The sequence below is a fragment of the Piliocolobus tephrosceles genome, chromosome 7 (assembly GCF_002776525.5).
Source record: "Piliocolobus tephrosceles isolate RC106 chromosome 7, ASM277652v3, whole genome shotgun sequence".
Classification (NCBI taxonomy): Eukaryota; Metazoa; Chordata; class Mammalia; order Primates; family Cercopithecidae; genus Piliocolobus; species Piliocolobus tephrosceles.
The window spans coordinates 145,400,052-145,406,804 of NC_045440.1; positions in this window are offsets into that span (position 1 = coordinate 145,400,052).

Genomic DNA, 6,753 nt, shown 5'->3' on the forward strand with positions numbered 1-6,753 from the left:
CAGCACCACCAGCCCAGGAGCCGGGGATGCTGATAGGAAGGACGGCACAGTCTGCTGGGAGCTGGTGCCTCCTGGGAGAGAACAGCCCACAGCGGGGGCGGCTGGAGGAAGGTGCCCTCTGGCAGTGTCTTCTGAAAGGGAGAGCAATGACTCCCACGCTGCCACCCTCCCAGCCCTAGGAGGACCACGGGAGGCCACTGATGAGAAGAGGGGCTTGGAGAAGAATAAAGGGGCATCAAATGCCAGGCTACTGTTGCTAACGCAGATGACAGTAAGCACAGTCACACCTTCCAGGCGGGGTGGGTGGGGAGGTGGGGATGGGAATTCCAGGGACCTTCCCGGTTTGAAGAGGTAATGGAGTCTCCCAGGTAGCTGAGTGCACTTCCTGCAGATTCTCAGGTCCCTGAGCCCCTTCTTTAACGTCCATCTGCAGTTGTCCGTTGTGAGACAGCCCGAAGGCGGGAAGCCCCCTCCTCACACCCCTGAAGTCAGCTCCCAGGGGTGACACCAGGGTTGCTAGTTTTCTTTTCTGGGTGTTTCTTGGACATAATTCTGGGGCCCTGAGTCCTAGTGGCCCCAAGGCATCACACCCTCAAGGATGGAGCCAAGTCACCCCTAAGCTGGGCTGTGGGAGCTGATGTGAGGCACAGTAAGGAACTGGGTCCTTGAGTGAGAACACGAGAGGACACAGTGACCGTGGGAGAAGGAGCTGGAGAGAACCCAGGAGGGCAGAGCCATGTGAGGGTGTCCCGGATAGAACAGTGTCCCCAAAGATTCACGTCCACCACCAACTTTGGAATCTTATTTGGAAATGGGGTTTTTACATATGTAATTAGGTAAGATGAATCCATAACAGACCAAGGTGGGTCCTAAATCCAGTGGCTGGTATCCTTATAAGAAGAGAAAACAGAGACCCAGGGAGACGCCGTGTGACAGCAGAGGCTGAGGTTGAGTGACGCCTCCAAAACCCAGGAAGGCCAAGGCTAGCTGGAGCTGGGCGGGAGGACCGGGGCGGATCCTCCCCAAAGCCTGCAGAAAGAGGCAGCCTTGCTGATGCCCCACTGCACTTCCGGCCTCCAGAGCCAAGAGACAGCCCTCTGCCCCAACAGCCCCGAGAGGCCGATACGGAAGGATCGAGGGTGGCTGGGGGTTGGGCTCTCCCTTGCCTCCTATCGGGTGAAGGTTTTGGGACCTTTGAGGTGAGGGAGTGATTTGAGGTCGAGAGGAAACTTCCTGGCCACTGAAATCTGACCTCACCAAGGTTGGCAGGATGCACTGGCTCCTGAGGTGTTTGGGGTGTCTGCACAGTGGGACCCCATGGAATCAAGCTGGATGGGGAAGAATGAGTCGGGGGAGTCCGTGCTGGGTGCTCTCCAGGCAGGTGGAGTGGGGAGGTGAGCACCTGGCGCAAGTGCTGGACAGACTCCAGTAGAGCAAGCAGAAGGTGGCGTCTGAGGGAGCAGGGCTGCAGGTCTGGGAATTAGGCAGAGCAAACCCTGATGGGAGACCCCGGGGCAGGGAGGGCAGAAAGTCCCTCAGGCGGTGCCACCTTCCAGGGCAGTGGGAGGGCTGTGGCTCTGGGCCAGGGAGGGCAGGGGAGTGCCCCATACTCGGAGCCTGCCTTGGGGAGAGGCCAGGCTCAGTGAGGACCTGGGCCCAGGCTCCAGGTGCTCTTGGCTGAGAGGAGGAAGATGAAGCGTAGCGTGGCCAGGACAGGAGTGTCAAGAGGGGTGGGGCTCCCAGAGGCACCGGGACCCCAGAGGAAGGCAGCACGGCACAGCACCCAGCCAGGGAGCCGCAGACCCAGCCACCCCAGGCTCTAGGGACTTCTGCCAATGGACACGGACCTGTTGTTTAACCCCTAGAGCTGCAGACCCGGCCACCCAAGTCTCTGGGAGCTTCTGCCGATGACATGGGCCTGCTCTTTAACTCCCAAGCCCGGCTTCCTCGTTTGCACAGTGAGAATTGTCGTAGCCCCCTCACTGTGCTATCCCAAGTGTAAGTGGGACACCTTCATGGCCTGCCTCGCAAGGCACTGGCCCCGGCAGGGCCTGGAAATGGAATCATGGCAGCCATCTGCTGCCTGTCTGCAGGAATGGTGACAAGAGCTCAACAGGAATAAGCTCCCGATGCAGACGGGAGTCAGAGAAGGGTGATTGGCCAAGTGGACAGAAGCCCGTGTGTGGGGACGACACGTGTGCTGGTCAAAGGTGACAGTCAAGGTCAGCTGAAGGTCACGGACAGCATGGAGCTGGTGATCAGATGGACCCAACAGCTCTATTGATAGCCTCACCCAGGCCTGCTCAAGAACGGCATAGCAGGGAGGGTGGCCTCGGTTCCCCACCCGTCACTCGGGGCCTCCCCAGGGCCAGGGCTGGAGTCTGGAAGGCTCCAGGGCAGGACCTCCCTTCTCTGGGTCCTCTCCTCTGTCTGTCTCTCTGCCTTCAGCATGGTCCCCCCTGGGCTGCCAGCTGGAGCTGGTAATTAGCAGCTGTCTTCCTTGGGCAGGCAGTAACCTCAGTCCCTTCTCAGGAAGCTCCTGTGTCTCTTTTTCATTAACCACCCATTTCCTAAGTCAAAATACCAGCCAACAGCAAGACAGGAATGCTGACGGGCAGCCTGGGGCCCTGGGCACTTAGAGCTGGAAGGCACTGTGAGAGGCCATCTGATCTACCCACCTTCATAAGCTCAGGTTCATGTCTACAGAAGTGAGTCCCGGATGGAAAAGGACATGAGCGGGCACTCAGGGCAGTCTCTGGCCAGTTCTTGAGTTCTCTGGACCCCACTGCGTCTGGACTGAACATTCCCAGGGTTTGGGGAGCTCACTTCCTTGCGAAGCAGCCATTTCACCGTGAAACCCCTGTGACTCCCAGAGGCTGCTTCTTCACACTGAGCAAGTCCGTCTCCCGGGAACCTCAGCCTGCAGTCCCGTTTCTGGCATATTTGCTCCAGGTTCCCATCAAGGCCTCTCAGAAATGTGAATACTGCTTCGGGAATGAACATTCTGGAGTGTCCTCCCCACCGGTGATGAACGTATCTGTTCACATCTGAACAGCTCGGAAACCAGGATACCGCTCACAATCCATGCTGCCTTACCATGTAACCATCGGGTTTGTTTCTTTTTAGGAATACCTAAAATATCAGTGCATCTGCAGCATCTCAGAATCAATCAACACAGCCTGTGTGTTTAGTTGATCTCTGCTCTGCCACTCACAGCTGCACACAACCCAGTGGGGAAAGGCATGCTCCCTGCAATCACAAAGGCTGAAGACACACCCAGGGTCACACAGCTCGGAAGCCACAGACACAGGATTTCAGCTCCTTCCAGCCTATCTGGCTGCAAAGCCTGTGCTTCCTATGCAGCCAAGAGCCAGCACCGTCTGGCTAGGCTGTCCCTGGTTGACATAAGCGCACCCCTCCACCCTCTGCCCCATGCAGCAGCCAAGCATTCTGTGCACCAGCTGCTGCCTCAGGGCTCAGCCCTTGTGTGCCCTGGAGTGGGGGCCACTCTGGCAGCAGGCCCTGCCCTCAGCAGAGGCGAGGAAAGGCCAGGCCTGGTGCAAGGAGACCTGCATTTAGGTTCACAGTGCTCTGGGCGGCCCCAATTTTTGCCTGCCAGCCACTTCTGAGTGTATTCCATAGCAGACACCCATTCCCCCTGGGCTGAGCCATCTCCAGCTGCAGCCCTGCTTGGTCATCACGATGCCCTCGCCTAGACTTGCAGAGCTGAAGGCAGTGGCCCAGCACCCTGGTGGCTCCCTCGAAGCCCTTTTGGGATCATGTTTCCCCTTTCATCTCACAGCACCCTTCTGAGGAGGCCTTTGGGGCGGGATGCCCCTTCTTATTTGACCCAAGAGGGAGCTACGCACAGAGAGGCTGAGGACGCAAGGAGGCCCAGGCAGAGACCCCAGGAGCACCCCAGTAACCGCTCCCTAACACTGCCCTTAGCTCTGGGTCCTCAGCCCTCTCAGCCATCTGCATGTCTACCAAGGCAGGTGGGCATCAAGGCTCCTGCCCCTTCCTCCAGGGCTGTGGCAAGGACCCCACGGCAGGGCATCTGTAGCACATGGGAGGATGGCGTCACTAGCCTCTCCTTGCTGATGAGGACAAGAAACGTGGAGAGCCTTGTGACTCACCCAAGGTCACAGCTCTTCAGCCTGCAGATGCTGCATGAGCAGGCGATGCTGCCCACCTGAGGGTGCTGTGTCCCGCCACGCGCCTGGGCACATTCTTTACCTGGCACCAGCCTCCTCCTGGAGGCACAGCTTGGGGTGAGCTCAGATGCCATGGCATGTGCACTGCACCCAACATGCACCTCGTGTGATGAAGCAGAATCCCACGGCCCTGACTCTTCTATGCTAGGAGAGCCACTGGAACATTCCCAGCCAGTGCCTGCTCTTGCTCCAGGGACTGAGGGAAGGATGCAGGTCTTGGCTCTTCACCACCTGTGTGCCTGGGATGGGAGCTAAGTGGCACACAACTTACCCCCCAAGGCGGTGGTTATGATTTCAGCTGTGCTGTGAGTGCAGCAGCAGGAGCCACGCAGAGGCAGCCTCTACCCGGGACGTCAGTCCCACGGCACCTCACAGCCCCTGAGACCCTGCCTGGGAGTAGGGCCCACAGAGCCCTCAGAGAAGGCTTCAGGGGCACCTGACCTGGCTTCCACACACTGCAATGTGTGCCCTCCTAGTCCACACCTCTCAATGGCAATGATAAAGGCCACTTGGTCCTGTGCTGATCCAGCTGTTCCTTTCTCTTGTGGTCGGCAGCTCTGCCCACACTTGACTTGCGTGGACATGAAGCCCATTCATCCGGTGGCTTGGTGTAATCTGGAGACTCTCATGGCTCTGCTTTGTTTGTTGCCTGGTAGGGTGGGTCACAGACAGACAGAAATGTGACCCCCTTGGGACACTGGGCTTGGGTGCAGGGAATGCCCTGAGACCTGACTACAGGCACAAAACAGAGATACAGGAGCGTTGCTTCTCTCGGTGGCCTCTTAAGAGGAACAGATGTTTCTTCCATGATCCTGAAGCCCACCACTTGCTAGACGTGATGGCAGGATTATGGTGCCACTATGGGACACTGGCTTCAGGCAGGAAGCCATGGCCACCCTTCCTGTGAGGTCTTGTGGGGCAGCACACCTGCCACAGGTCTGAGAAAGCAGACAGGTGCTTCCTCCGAGGAAGGGGCTTTGGGTAAGCTGAGTTGGAACATGGTGCTGGCTGGAGGTGGTCAGGCCCCTCCTCTCCCCCAGAGTCCAGGTCAGAGTGCTGACCCATCATCACACTATGGACAGAAGGGGGCAGAGGGAAGTTCAGAAGAAGCAGAGAGCACAGCATGAGTCTGGAGGGAGCATGTGCAGGAAAGGCCTGGGGAGAAGATGCTGCTTCAGCTGAACTTGGAAGCATGAGCAGCCACTTATCAAGGCTGGAGGAAGGAGGGATTCCTGGAGTGGTGGCGCCAGAAGCAGAGGTAACAGAACTTACAAAGGAGCCATAGAAATGAGGGACCACAGTACCCCTGGGACCCCATGCTGTCCAGGAAACCTGGGGTGAGGCCCTCATGGGGCAGAGAGGATGTTGGCTCTCTGCCAACAGAGAGGAGAAAAGTCAGTAAAGGCAAAAGACCATATTTGAAAGTGAAGATGTTGGGCTTCCTCCTTGGGCTATGGGAAGCCAGGACCTCCTGAGGCAGAGGTGTGATGTGTTCAGAGGAACGAGGGTGACAGGAAGTGGCGCTGGTGAGTTTGGGGGAGGCAGAGTAGACATCCAGAAAGAGAACTTGCGAGGCCAAGAGTGTGGGTGAGACACAGCACAGAGCCAGCCATGACACTGGATCTATAGAGGGGTCTTTCACAGAGACTATGCCTCTGGGAGAGGAGAAGACTTAGAGGGATCCATAACTCAGTTTGGACACACTGACCTTTATCACCATTGTAATGCCCAAGAGAAGATGCTCCAAAGGCAATTGGCTACGGGCTGGGACAGACACAACTTAAAGGAGAGGCTAAAAGGGCAGGTAAGAATCTTCAACAAACAGGTTAACTGAGTCTGTGGATAAGATGGTGCCAAAATGAGCAGATAGAGAGGTGAAGAGAAGAGAGGAGTGGAGGAGGGGAGGGGAAGGGAGAAAGACTAAAGACAGAAACTAGGGGCACCAGAGGGATAGGCAAGTGGAGAGGATCCTGCAAAGACCAAGAAACATTTTTTAAACTTGGAACTGGAAGAGATGTTGGAGGTTGGATTAGATTTTCATTCAACGTTTTTTTGTTTTGGTTTGGTTTTTGGTTTTTGTTTTTACTGTACAAGAATGTCTTCAGCAACCTTCCATTTATACAGCTTCTGTTTGAACACCTCCAGTAACAGGGACCTCAGTACCTTTGAGCTAGCCCTATGACTGAAGATGGATCTTGTGATAGGCAGCTCTCCTATATATTGTGACCAAGTCTATCTTACTACATTCTTACACTCTGGTGCTGAATCCATCCTGAGGGCCACAAGACTCAACACTCTACTCTGGCAGGGACTGAATTCTCCCTTCACGTTGGCCAACCATAGTCTGCATTGATTGTCCATAGTCACTGACCATCCATAGTCCACACTGACCCTCCATAGTCCACACCGACCATCCATAGTCTACACTGACCATCCATAGTCTACACTGACCCTCCATGGTCCACACTGACCACCCATAGACCACACTGACGCTCCATAGTCCACACTGACGCTCCATAGACCACACTGACCCTCCATA